This window comes from Ambystoma mexicanum, chromosome 6q (assembly GCF_040938575.1).
Source record: "Ambystoma mexicanum isolate Mex_15411 chromosome 6q, UKY_AmexF1_1, whole genome shotgun sequence".
Classification (NCBI taxonomy): domain Eukaryota; kingdom Metazoa; phylum Chordata; class Amphibia; order Caudata; family Ambystomatidae; genus Ambystoma; species Ambystoma mexicanum.
In genome coordinates, this window is record NC_090937.1 from 1,630,005,362 (window position 1) to 1,630,017,786 (window position 12,425).

Consider the following 12,425-nt stretch of genomic DNA (forward strand, 5'->3'; position numbering starts at 1 on the left):
CAACCAGCAGAGTGGCGCAGCGGAAGCGTGCTGGGCCCATAACCCAGAGGTCGATGGATCGAAACCATCCTCTGCTAACTTTTTTCAAATTATGTTTTTGTGTCATGGCATTAGGGCACAAAGAGCTGTAAGTGCCTGGATGCAATGTCATTCCTTGAACTTGCTGCCTCGTTCCACTCTTGCGCTAAATAGGAGAGGGTCCCAGCCCAGCCAACAAAATGTACTGTTCAATCAAACCAAACTTAAAACCAAGCTCCTTTTTTAAGGGGTCCCGGGGAAATGTTGGGCTGACCGGCAAGACCTCATGATGCGAACTGCTTCTGCGTCAAACGCGCAAGCTTTTTTCATTCCCAGCCAATGACTTATTCTTATTTCTAAGGGCCGCTCCATCAGATAGCCCAGACAGGCAGGCGTTGGTGGTATAGTGGTGAGCATAGCTGCCTTCCAAGCAGTTGACCCGGGTTCGATTCCCGGCCAACGCAGATCAAATCTTTAAATTGTTCAAAATGCATTTTTTGGAAATCCGACTCATGCTGAAAGCAAAGCTGACACACTTTTCGTGAAAATCAAAACCCCATCCAGGAAAGGTTCTTGCATCCTAGTTTCTGCAACTGTCTATCGGTGAGGGGATTGAAGCGAGCAGGGCTCCTGGCCCCTCCCCGACAAAGCCCTGACGAAGGCCTGACAAAGGCCTATTCGCCTTGCCCTGACGGGCCTTGGTCCCAGCAGGCCACCGAGCACAGCACCTCAGCCTATTAGAGTGAGGTTTCAGGATCTCTCTCATCCTGTAAACCAACATACTGAAGAAGGTGAAACGTGTGGCTGCGCTCCTCACATGCTGAAGCAGCAGCAGCCCTTTCCCTGAAGCAAAGTTCCTTCATTCCTCCCTCCCATAACCCTTAGCAGGGGATTTATGGTAATTGAGTTGAGTTTCCAAACTGGCCCTTCCTTCCTTCCTTCCCATATCTGCCAGCTCGAGAAGGCTTGTTTTGTTGCACCTGGGAAGTAAAGTATCTATTTGCGAGAGAGAGAGAATGAGAGAGAGAGACAGAGAGAGAGAGACAGAGAGAGAAGGGGAAGGGGTGTTGGCAGTTAGGGTGTGAGCTAGAGAAATGAGGCCTGTCTGCAAAAGGCCATGGGATGGGAGTGCGTGGTTGCAGGTTGTTTGGCTTTGTAAGGCCTACTGCCCGCTTCACTCGAAACTGGGTCTAGGGTTGTCGGTTTGTAGGCTGTAAAAGCCCAGAAAAGCTCTTGTTCTCCAACCAGCAGAGTGGCGCAGCGGAAGCGTGCTGGGCCCATAACCCAGAGGTCGATGGATCGAAACCATCCTCTGCTAACTTTTTTCAAATTATGTTTTTGTGTCATGGCATTAGGGCACAAAGAGCTGTAAGTGCCTGGATGCAATGTCATTCCTTGAACTTGCTGCCTCGTTCCACTCTTGCGCTAAATAGGAGAGGGTCCCAGCCCAGCCAACAAAATGTACTGTTCAATCAAACCAAACTTAAAACCAAGCTCCTTTTTTAAGGGGTCCCGGGGAAATGTTGGGCTGACCGGCAAGACCTCATGATGCGAACTGCTTCTGCGTCAAACGCAAGCTTTTTTCATTCCCAGCCAATGACTTATTCTTATTTCTAAGGGCCGCTCCATCAGATAGCCCAGACAGGCAGGCGTTGGTGGTATAGTGGTGAGCATAGCTGCCTTCCAAGCAGTTGACCCGGGTTCGATTCCCGGCCAACGCAGATCAAATCTTTAAATTGTTCAAAATGCATTTTTTGGAAATCAGACTCATGCTGAAAGCAAAGCTGACACACTTTTCGTGAAAATCAAAACCCCATCCAGGAAAGGTTCTTGCATCCTAGTTTCTGCAACTGTCTATCGGTGAGGGGATTGAAGCGAGCAGGGCTCCTGGCCCCTCCCCGACAAAGCCCTGACGAAGGCCTGACAAAGGCCTATTCGCCTTGCCCTGACGGGCCTTGGTCCCAGCAGGCCACCGAGCACAGCACCTCAGCCTATTAGAGTGAGGTTTCAGGATCTCTCTCATCCTGTAAACCAACATACTGAAGAAGGTGAAACGTGTGGCTGCGCTCCTCACATGCTGAAGCAGCAGCAGCCCTTTCCCTGAAGCAAAGTTCCTTCATTCCTCCCTCCCATAACCCTTAGCAGGGGATTTATGGTAATTGAGTTGAGTTTCCAAACTGGCCCTTCCTTCCTTCCTTCCCATATCTGCCAGCTCGAGAAGGCTTGTTTTGTTGCACCTGGGAAGTAAAGTATCTATTTGCGAGAGAGAGAGAATGAGAGAGAGAGACAGAGAGAGAGAGACAGAGAGAGAAGGGGAAGGGGTGTTGGCAGTTAGGGTGTGAGCTAGAGAAATGAGGCCTGTCTGCAAAAGGCCATGGGATGGGAGTGCGTGGTTGCAGGTTGTTTGGCTTTGTAAGGCCTACTGCCCGCTTCACTCGAAACTGGGTCTAGGGTTGTCGGTTTGTAGGCTGTAAAAGCCCATAAAAGCTCTTGTTCTCCAACCAGCAGAGTGGCGCAGCGGAAGCGTGCTGGGCCCATAACCCAGAGGTCGATGGATCGAAACCATCCTCTGCTAACTTTTTTCAAATTATGTTTTTGTGTCATGGCATTAGGGCACAAAGAGCTGTAAGTGCCTGGATGCAATGTCATTCCTTGAACTTGCTGCCTCGTTCCACTCTTGCGCTAAATAGGAGAGGGTCCCAGCCCAGCCAACAAAATGTACTGTTCAATCAAACCAAACTTAAAACCAAGCTCCTTTTTTAAGGGGTCCCGGGGAAATGTTGGGCTGACCGGCAAGACCTCATGATGCGAACTGCTTCTGCGTCAAACGCAAGCTTTTTTCATTCCCAGCCAATGACTTATTCTTATTTCTAAGGGCCGCTCCATCAGATAGCCCAGACAGGCAGGCGTTGGTGGTATAGTGGTGAGCATAGCTGCCTTCCAAGCAGTTGACCCCGGTTCGATTCCCGGCCAACGCAGATCAAATCTTTAAATTGTTCAAAATGCATTTTTTGGAAATCAGACTCATGCTGAAAGCAAAGCTGACACACTTTTCGTGAAAATCAAAACCCCATCCAGGAAAGGTTCTTGCATCCTAGTTTCTGCAACTGTCTATCGGTGAGGGGATTGAAGCGAGCAGGGCTCCTGGCCCCTCCCCGACAAAGCCCTGACGAAGGCCTGACAAAGGCCTATTCGCCTTGCCCTGACGGGCCTTGGTCCCAGCAGGCCACCGAGCACAGCACCTCAGCCTATTAGAGTGAGGTTTCAGGATCTCTCTCATCCTGTAAACCAACATACTGAAGAAGGTGAAACGTGTGGCTGCGCTCCTCACATGCTGAAGCAGCAGCAGCCCTTTCCCTGAAGCAAAGTTCCTTCATTCCTCCCTCCCATAACCCTTAGCAGGGGATTTATGGTAATTGAGTTGAGTTTCCAAACTGGCCCTTCCTTCCTTCCTTCCCATATCTGCCAGCTCGAGAAGGCTTGTTTTGTTGCACCTGGGAAGTAAAGTATCTATTTGCGAGAGAGAGAGAATGAGAGAGAGAGACAGAGAGAGAGAGACAGAGAGAGAAGGGGAAGGGGTGTTGGCAGTTAGGGTGTGAGCTAGAGAAATGAGGCCTGTCTGCAAAAGGCCATGGGATGGGAGTGCGTGGTTGCAGGTTGTTTGGCTTTGTAAGGCCTACTGCCCGCTTCACTCGAAAATGGGTCTAGGGTTGTCGGTTTGTAGGCTGTAAAAGCCCAGAAAAGCTTTTGTTCTCCAACCAGCAGAGTGGCGCAGCGGAAGCGTGCTGGGCCCATAACCCAGAGGTCGATGGATCGAAACCATCCTCTGCTAACTTTTTTCAAATTATGTTTTTGTGTCATGGCATTAGGGCACAAAGAGCTGTAAGTGCCTGGATGCAATGTCATTCCTTGAACTTGCTGCCTCGTTCCACTCTTGCGCTAAATAGGAGAGGGTCCCAGCCCAGCCAACAAAATGTACTGTTCAATCAAACCAAACTTAAAACCAAGCTCCTTTTTTAAGGGGTCCCGGGGAAATGTTGGGCTGACCGGCAAGACCTCATGATGCGAACTGCTTCTGCGTCAAACGCAAGCTTTTTTCATTCCCAGCCAATGACTTATTCTTATTTCTAAGGGCCGCTCCATCAGATAGCCCAGACAGGCAGGCGTTGGTGGTATAGTGGTGAGCATAGCTGCCTTCCAAGCAGTTGACCCGGGTTCGATTCCCGGCCAACGCAGATCAAATCTTTAAATTGTTCAAAATGCATTTTTTGGAAATCAGACTCATGCTGAAAGCAAAGCTGACACACTTTTCGTGAAAATCAAAACCCCATCCAGGAAAGGTTCTTGCATCCTAGTTTCTGCAACTGTCTATCGGTGAGGGGATTGAAGCGAGCAGGGCTCCTGGCCCCTCCCCGACAAAGCCCTGACGAAGGCCTGACAAAGGCCTATTCGCCTTGCCCTGACGGGCCTTGGTCCCAGCAGGCCACCGAGCACAGCACCTCAGCCTATTAGAGTGAGGTTTCAGGATCTCTCTCATCCTGTAAACCAACATACTGAAGAAGGTGAAACGTGTGGCTGCGCTCCTCACATGCTGAAGCAGCAGCAGCCCTTTCCCTGAAGCAAAGTTCCTTCATTCCTCCCTCCCATAACCCTTAGCAGGGGATTTATGGTAATTGAGTTGAGTTTCCAAACTGGCCCTTCCTTCCTTCCTTCCCATATCTGCCAGCTCGAGAAGGCTTGTTTTGTTGCACCTGGGAAGTAAAGTATCTATTTGCGAGAGAGAGAGAATGAGAGAGAGAGACAGAGAGAGAGAGACAGAGAGAGAAGGGGAAGGGGTGTTGGCAGTTAGGGTGTGAGCTAGAGAAATGAGGCCTGTCTGCAAAAGGCCATGGGATGGGAGTGCGTGGTTGCAGGTTGTTTGGCTTTGTAAGGCCTACTGCCCGCTTCACTCGAAACTGGGTCTAGGGTTGTCGGTTTGTAGGCTGTAAAAGCCCATAAAAGCTCTTGTTCTCCAACCAGCAGAGTGGCGCAGCGGAAGCGTGCTGGGCCCATAACCCAGAGGTCGATGGATCGAAACCATCCTCTGCTAACTTTTTTCAAATTATGTTTTTGTGTCATGGCATTAGGGCACAAAGAGCTGTAAGTGCCTGGATGCAATGTCATTCCTTGAACTTGCTGCCTCGTTCCACTCTTGCGCTAAATAGGAGAGGGTCCCAGCCCAGCCAACAAAATGTACTGTTCAATCAAACCAAACTTAAAACCAAGCTCCTTTTTTAAGGGGTCCCGGGGAAATGTTGGGCTGACCGGCAAGACCTCATGATGCGAACTGCTTCTGCGTCAAACGCAAGCTTTTTTCATTCCCAGCCAATGACTTATTCTTATTTCTAAGGGCCGCTCCATCAGATAGCCCAGACAGGCAGGCGTTGGTGGTATAGTGGTGAGCATAGCTGCCTTCCAAGCAGTTGACCCCGGTTCAATTCCCGGCCAACGCAGATCAAATCTTTAAATTGTTCAAAATGCATTTTTTGGAAATCAGACTCATGCTGAAAGCAAAGCTGACACACTTTTCGTGAAAATCAAAACCCCATCCAGGAAAGGTTCTTGCATCCTAGTTTCTGCAACTGTCTATCGGTGAGGGGATTGAAGCGAGCAGGGCTCCTGACCCCTCCCCGACAAAGGCCTGACAAAGGCCTATTCGCCTTGCCCTGACGGGCCAAGGTCCCAGCAGGCCACCGAGCACAGCACCTCAGCCTATTAGAGTGAGGTTTCAGGATCTCTCTCATCCTGTAAACCAACATACTGAAGAAGGTGAAACGTGTGGCTGCGCTCCTCACATGCTGAAGCAGCAGCAGCCCTTTCCCTGAAGCAAAGTTCCTTCATTCCTCCCTCCCATAACCCTTAGCAGGGGATTTATGGTAATTGAGTTGAGTTTCCAAACTGGCCCTTCCTTCCTTCCTTCCCATATCTGCCAGCTCGAGAAGGCTTGTTTTGTTGCACCTGGGAAGTAAAGTATCTATTTGCGAGAGAGAGAGAATGAGAGAGAGAGACAGAGAGAGAGAGACAGAGAGAGAAGGGGAAGGGGTGTTGGCAGTTAGGGTGTGAGCTAGAGAAATGAGGCCTGTCTGCAAAAGGCCATGGGATGGGAGTGCGTGGTTGCAGGTTGTTTGGCTTTGTAAGGCCTACTGCCCGCTTCACTCGAAAATGGGTCTAGGGTTGTCGGTTTGTAGGCTGTAAAAGCCCAGAAAAGCTTTTGTTCTCCAACCAGCAGAGTGGCGCAGCGGAAGCGTGCTGGGCCCATAACCCAGAGGTCGATGGATCGAAACCATCCTCTGCTAACTTTTTTCAAATTATGTTTTTGTGTCATGGCATTAGGGCACAAAGAGCTGTAAGTGCCTGGATGCAATGTCATTCCTTGAACTTGCTGCCTCGTTCCACTCTTGCGCTAAATAGGAGAGGGTCCCAGCCCAGCCAACAAAATGTACTGTTCAATCAAACCAAACTTAAAACCAAGCTCCTTTTTTAAGGGGTCCCGGGGAAATGTTGGGCTGACCGGCAAGACCTCATGATGCGAACTGCTTCTGCGTCAAACGCAAGCTTTTTTCATTCCCAGCCAATGACTTATTCTTATTTCTAAGGGCCGCTCCATCAGATAGCCCAGACAGGCAGGCGTTGGTGGTATAGTGGTGAGCATAGCTGCCTTCCAAGCAGTTGACCCGGGTTCGATTCCCGGCCAACGCAGATCAAATCTTTAAATTGTTCAAAATGCATTTTTTGGAAATCAGACTCATGCTGAAAGCAAAGCTGACACACTTTTCGTGAAAATCAAAACCCCATCCAGGAAAGGTTCTTGCATCCTAGTTTCTGCAACTGTCTATCGGTGAGGGGATTGAAGCGAGCAGGGCTCCTGGCCCCTCCCCGACAAAGCCCTGACGAAGGCCTGACAAAGGCCTATTCGCCTTGCCCTGACGGGCCTTGGTCCCAGCAGGCCACCGAGCACAGCACCTCAGCCTATTAGAGTGAGGTTTCAGGATCTCTCTCATCCTGTAAACCAACATACTGAAGAAGGTGAAACGTGTGGCTGCGCTCCTCACATGCTGAAGCAGCAGCAGCCCTTTCCCTGAAGCAAAGTTCCTTCATTCCTCCCTCCCATAACCCTTAGCAGGGGATTTATGGTAATTGAGTTGAGTTTCCAAACTGGCCCTTCCTTCCTTCCTTCCCATATCTGCCAGCTCGAGAAGGCTTGTTTTGTTGCACCTGGGAAGTAAAGTATCTATTTGCGAGAGAGAGAGAATGAGAGAGAGAGACAGAGAGAGAGAGACAGAGAGAGAAGGGGAAGGGGTGTTGGCAGTTAGGGTGTGAGCTAGAGAAATGAGGCCTGTCTGCAAAAGGCCATGGGATGGGAGTGCGTGGTTGCAGGTTGTTTGGCTTTGTAAGGCCTACTGCCCGCTTCACTCGAAACTGGGTCTAGGGTTGTCGGTTTGTAGGCTGTAAAAGCCCAGAAAAGCTCTTGTTCTCGAACCAGCAGAGTGGCGCAGCGGAAGCGTGCTGGGCCCATAACCCAGAGGTCGATGGATCGAAACCATCCTCTGCTAACTTTTTTCAAATTATGTTTTTGTGTCATGGCATTAGGGCACAAAGAGCTGTAAGTGCCTGGATGCAATGTCATTCCTTGAACTTGCTGCCTCGTTCCACTCTTGCGCTAAATAGGAGAGGGTCCCAGCCCAGCCAACAAAATGTACTGTTCAATCAAACCAAACTTAAAACCAAGCTCCTTTTTTAAGGGGTCCCGGGGAAATGTTGGGCTGACCGGCAAGACCTCATGATGCGAACTGCTTCTGCGTCAAACGCAAGCTTTTTTCATTCCCAGCCAATGACTTATTCTTATTTCTAAGGGCCGCTCCATCAGATAGCCCAGACAGGCAGGCGTTGGTGGTATAGTGGTGAGCATAGCTGCCTTCCAAGCAGTTGACCCGGGTTCGATTCCCAGCCAACGCAGATCAAATCTTTAAATTGTTCAAAATGCATTTTTTGGAAATCAGACTCATGCTGAAAGCAAAGCTGACACACTTTTCGTGAAAATCAAAACCCCATCCAGGAAAGGTTCTTGTATCCTAGTTTCTGCAACTGTCTATCGGTGAGGGGATTGAAGCGAGCAGGGCTCCTGGCCCCTCCCCGACAAAGCCCTGACGAAGGCCTGACAAAGGCCTATTCGCCTTGCCCTGACGGGCCTTGGTCCCAGCAGGCCACCGAGCACAGCACCTCAGCCTATTAGAGTGAGGTTTCAGGATCTCTCTCATCCTGTAAACCAACATACTGAAGAAGGTGAAACGTGTGGCTGCGCTCCTCACATGCTGAAGCAGCAGCAGCCCTTTCCCTGAAGCAAAGTTCCTTCATTCCTCCCTCCCATAACCCTTAGCAGGGGATTTATGGTAATTGAGTTGAGTTTCCAAACTGGCCCTTCCTTCCTTCCTTCCCATATCTGCCAGCTCGAGAAGGCTTGTTTTGTTGCACCTGGGAAGTAAAGTATCTATTTGCGAGAGAGAGAGAATGAGAGAGAGAGACAGAGAGAGAGAGACAGAGAGAGAAGGGGAAGGGGTGTTGGCAGTTAGGGTGTGAGCTAGAGAAATGAGGCCTGTCTGCAAAAGGCCATGGGATGGGAGTGCGTGGTTGCAGGTTGTTTGGCTTTGTAAGGCCTACTGCCCGCTTCACTCGAAACTGGGTCTAGGGTTGTCGGTTTGTAGGCTGTAAAAGCCCATAAAAGCTCTTGTTCTCCAACCAGCAGAGTGACGCAGCGGAAGCGTGCTGGGCCCATAACCCAGAGGTCGATGGATCGAAACCATCCTCTGCTAACTTTTTTCAAATTATGTTTTTGTGTCATGGCATTAGGGCACAAAGAGCTGTAAGTGCCTGGATGCAATGTCATTCCTTGAACTTGCTGCCTCGTTCCACTCTTGCGCTAAATAGGAGAGGGTCCCAGCCCAGCCAACAAAATGTACTGTTCAATCAAACCAAACTTAAAACCAAGCTCCTTTTTTAAGGGGTCCCGGGGAAATGTTGGGCTGACCGGCAAGACCTCATGATGCGAACTGCTTCTGCGTCAAACGCAAGCTTTTTTCATTCCCAGCCAATGACTTATTCTTATTTCTAAGGGCCGCTCCATCAGATAGCCCAGACAGGCAGGCGTTGGTGGTATAGTGGTGAGCATAGCTGCCTTCCAAGCAGTTGACCCGGGTTCGATTCCCGGCCAACGCAGATAAATCTTTAAATTGTTCAAAATGCATTTTTTGGAAATCAGACTCATGCTGAAAGCAAAGCTGACACTCTTTTCGTGAAAATCAAAACCCCATCCAGGAAAGGTTCTTGCATCCTAGTTTCTGCAACTGTCTATCGGTGAGGGGATTGAAGCGAGCAGGGCTCCTGGCCCCTCCCCGACAAAGGCCTGACAAAGGCCTATTCGCCTTGCCCTGACGGGCCAAGGTCCCAGCAGGCCACCGAGCACAGCACCTCAGCCTATTAGAGTGAGGTTTCAGGATCTCTCTCATCCTGTAAACCAACATACTGAAGAAGGTGAAACGTGTGGCTGCGCTCCTCACATGCTGAAGCAGCAGCAGCCCTTTCCCTGAAGCAAAGTTCCTTCATTCCTCCCTCCCATAACCCTTAGCAGGGGATTTATGGTAATTGAGTTGAGTTTCCAAACTGGCCCTTCCTTCCTTCCTTCCCATATCTGCCAGCTCGAGAAGGCTTGTTTTGTTGCACCTGGGAAGTAAAGTATCTATTTGCGAGAGAGAGAGAATGAGAGAGAGAGACAGAGAGAGAGAGACAGAGAGAGAAGGGGAAGGGGTGTTGGCAGTTAGGGTGTGAGCTAGAGAAATGAGGCCTGTCTGCAAAAGGCCATGGGATGGGAGTGCGTGGTTGCAGGTTGTTTGGCTTTGTAAGGCCTACTGCCCGCTTCACTCGAAAATGGGTCTAGGGTTGTCGGTTTGTAGGCTGTAAAAGCCCAGAAAAGCTTTTGTTCTCCAACCAGCAGAGTGGCGCAGCGGAAGCGTGCTGGGCCCATAACCCAGAGGTCGATGGATCGAAACCATCCTCTGCTAACTTTTTTCAAATTATGTTTTTGTGTCATGGCATTAGGGCACAAAGAGCTGTAAGTGCCTGGATGCAATGTCATTCCTTGAACTTGCTGCCTCGTTCCACTCTTGCGCTAAATAGGAGAGGGTCCCAGCCCAGCCAACAAAATGTACTGTTCAATCAAACCAAACTTAAAACCAAGCTCCTTTTTTAAGGGGTCCCGGGGAAATGTTGGGCTGACCGGCAAGACCTCATGATGCGAACTGCTTCTGCGTCAAACGCGCAAGCTTTTTTCATTCCCAGCCAATGCCTTATTCTTATTTCTAAGGGCCGCTCCATCAGATAGCCCAGACAGGCAGGCGTTGGTGGTATAGTGGTGAGCATAGCTGCCTTCCAAGCAGTTGACCAACGCAGATCAAATCTTTAAATTGTTCAAAATGCATTTTTTGGAAATCAGACTCATGCTGAAAGCAAAGCTGACACACTTTTCGTGAAAATCAAAACCCCATCCAGGAAAGGTTCTTGCATCCTAGTTTCTGCAACTGTCTATCGGTGAGGGGATTGAAGCGAGCAGGGCTCCTGGCCCCTCCCCGACAAAGCCCTGACGAAGGCCTGACAAAGGCCTATTCGCCTTGCCCTGACGGGCCTTGGTCCCAGCAGGCCACCGAGCACAGCACCTCAGCCTATTAGAGTGAGGTTTCAGGATCTCTCTCATCCTGTAAACCAACATACTGAAGAAGGTGAAACGTGTGGCTGCGCTCCTCACATGCTGAAGCAGCAGCAGCCCTTTCCCTGAAGCAAAGTTCCTTCATTCCTCCCTCCCATAACCCTTAGCAGGGGATTTATGGTAATTGAGTTGAGTTTCCAAACTGGCCCTTCCTTCCTTCCTTCCCATATCTGCCAGCTCGAGAAGGCTTGTTTTGTTGCACCTGGGAAGTAAAGTATCTATTTGCGAGAGAGAGAGAATGAGAGAGAGAGACAGAGAGAGAGAGACAGAGAGAGAAGGGGAAGGGGTGTTGGCAGTTAGGGTGTGAGCTAGAGAAATGAGGCCTGTCTGCAAAAGGCCATGGGATGGGAGTGCGTGGTTGCAGGTTGTTTGGCTTTGTAAGGCCTACTGCCCGCTTCACTCGAAAATGGGTCTAGGGTTGTTGGTTTGTAGGCTGTAAAAGCCCAGAAAAGCTTTTGTTCTCCAACCAGCAGAGTGGCGCAGCGGAAGCGTGCTGGGCCCATAACCCAGAGGTCGATGGATCGAAACCATCCTCTGCTAACTTTTTTCAAATTATGTTTTTGTGTCATGGCATTAGGGCACAAAGAGCTGTAAGTGCCTGGATGCAATGTCATTCCTTGAACTTGCTGCCTCGTTCCACTCTTGCGCTAAATAGGAGAGGGTCCCAGCCCAGCCAACAAAATGTACTGTTCAATCAAACCAAACTTAAAACCAAGCTCCTTTTTTAAGGGGTCCCGGGGAAATGTTGGGCTGACCGGCAAGACCTCATGATGCGAACTGCTTCTGCGTCAAACGCAAGCTTTTTTCATTCCCAGCCAATGACTTATTCTTATTTCTAAGGGCCGCTCCATCAGATAGCCCAGACAGGCAGGCGTTGGTGGTATAGTGGTGAGCATAGCTGCCTTCCAAGCAGTTGACCCGGGTTTGATTCCCGGCCAACGCAGATCAAATCTTTAAATTGTTCAAAATGCATTTTTTGGAAATCAGACTCATGCTGAAAGCAAAGCTGACACACTTTTCGTGAAAATCAAAACCCCATCCAGGAAAGGTTCTTGCATCCTAGTTTCTGCAACTGTCTATCGGTGAGGGGATTGAAGCGAGCAGGGCTCCTGGCCCCTCCCCGACAAAGCCCTGACGAAGGCCTGACAAAGGCCTATTCGCCTTGCCCTGACGGGCCTTGGTCCCAGCAGGCCACCGAGCACAGCACCTCAGCCTATTAGAGTGAGGTTTCAGGATCTCTCTCATCCTGTAAACCAACATACTGAAGAAGGTGAAACGTGTGGCTGCGCTCCTCACATGCTGAAGCAGCAGCAGCCCTTTCCCTGAAGCAAAGTTCCTTCATTCCTCCCTCCCATAACCCTTAGCAGGGGATTTATGGTAATTGAGTTGAGTTTCCAAACTGGCCCTTCCTTCCTTCCTTCCCATATCTGCCAGCTCGAGAAGGCTTGTTTTGTTGCACCTGGGAAGTAAAGTATCTATTTGCGAGAGAGAGAGAATGAGAGAGAGAGACAGAGAGAGAGAGACAGAGAGAGAAGGGGAAGGGGTGTTGGCAGTTAGGGTGTGAGCTAGAGAAATGAGGCCTGTCTGCAAAAGGCCATGGGATGGGAGTGCG

The 12,425-nt window shown here is 49.9% G+C and overlaps 5 non-coding genes across 5 annotated transcripts; all 5 read left to right on the plus strand.

The window, feature by feature from the left end:
- The first annotated feature begins 410 nt into the window (after positions 1 to 410).
- On the plus strand, positions 411 to 482 carry TRNAG-UCC (transfer RNA glycine (anticodon UCC)). Its single transcript has one exon. It is a non-coding gene; the product is annotated as a tRNA-Gly (tRNA).
- Positions 483 to 1,667: 1,185 nt separating this feature from the next.
- On the plus strand, positions 1,668 to 1,739 carry TRNAG-UCC (transfer RNA glycine (anticodon UCC)). Its single transcript has one exon. It is a non-coding gene; the product is annotated as a tRNA-Gly (tRNA).
- A 2,442-nt stretch (positions 1,740 to 4,181) lies between these two features.
- TRNAG-UCC (transfer RNA glycine (anticodon UCC)) lies at positions 4,182 to 4,253 on the plus strand. Its single transcript has one exon. It is a non-coding gene; the product is annotated as a tRNA-Gly (tRNA).
- A 2,431-nt stretch (positions 4,254 to 6,684) lies between these two features.
- On the plus strand, positions 6,685 to 6,756 carry TRNAG-UCC (transfer RNA glycine (anticodon UCC)). The gene has a single exon. It is a non-coding gene; the product is annotated as a tRNA-Gly (tRNA).
- A 2,442-nt stretch (positions 6,757 to 9,198) lies between these two features.
- On the plus strand, positions 9,199 to 9,270 carry TRNAG-UCC (transfer RNA glycine (anticodon UCC)). The gene has a single exon. It is a non-coding gene; the product is annotated as a tRNA-Gly (tRNA).
- The last annotated feature ends 3,155 nt before the right edge of the window (positions 9,271 to 12,425 follow it).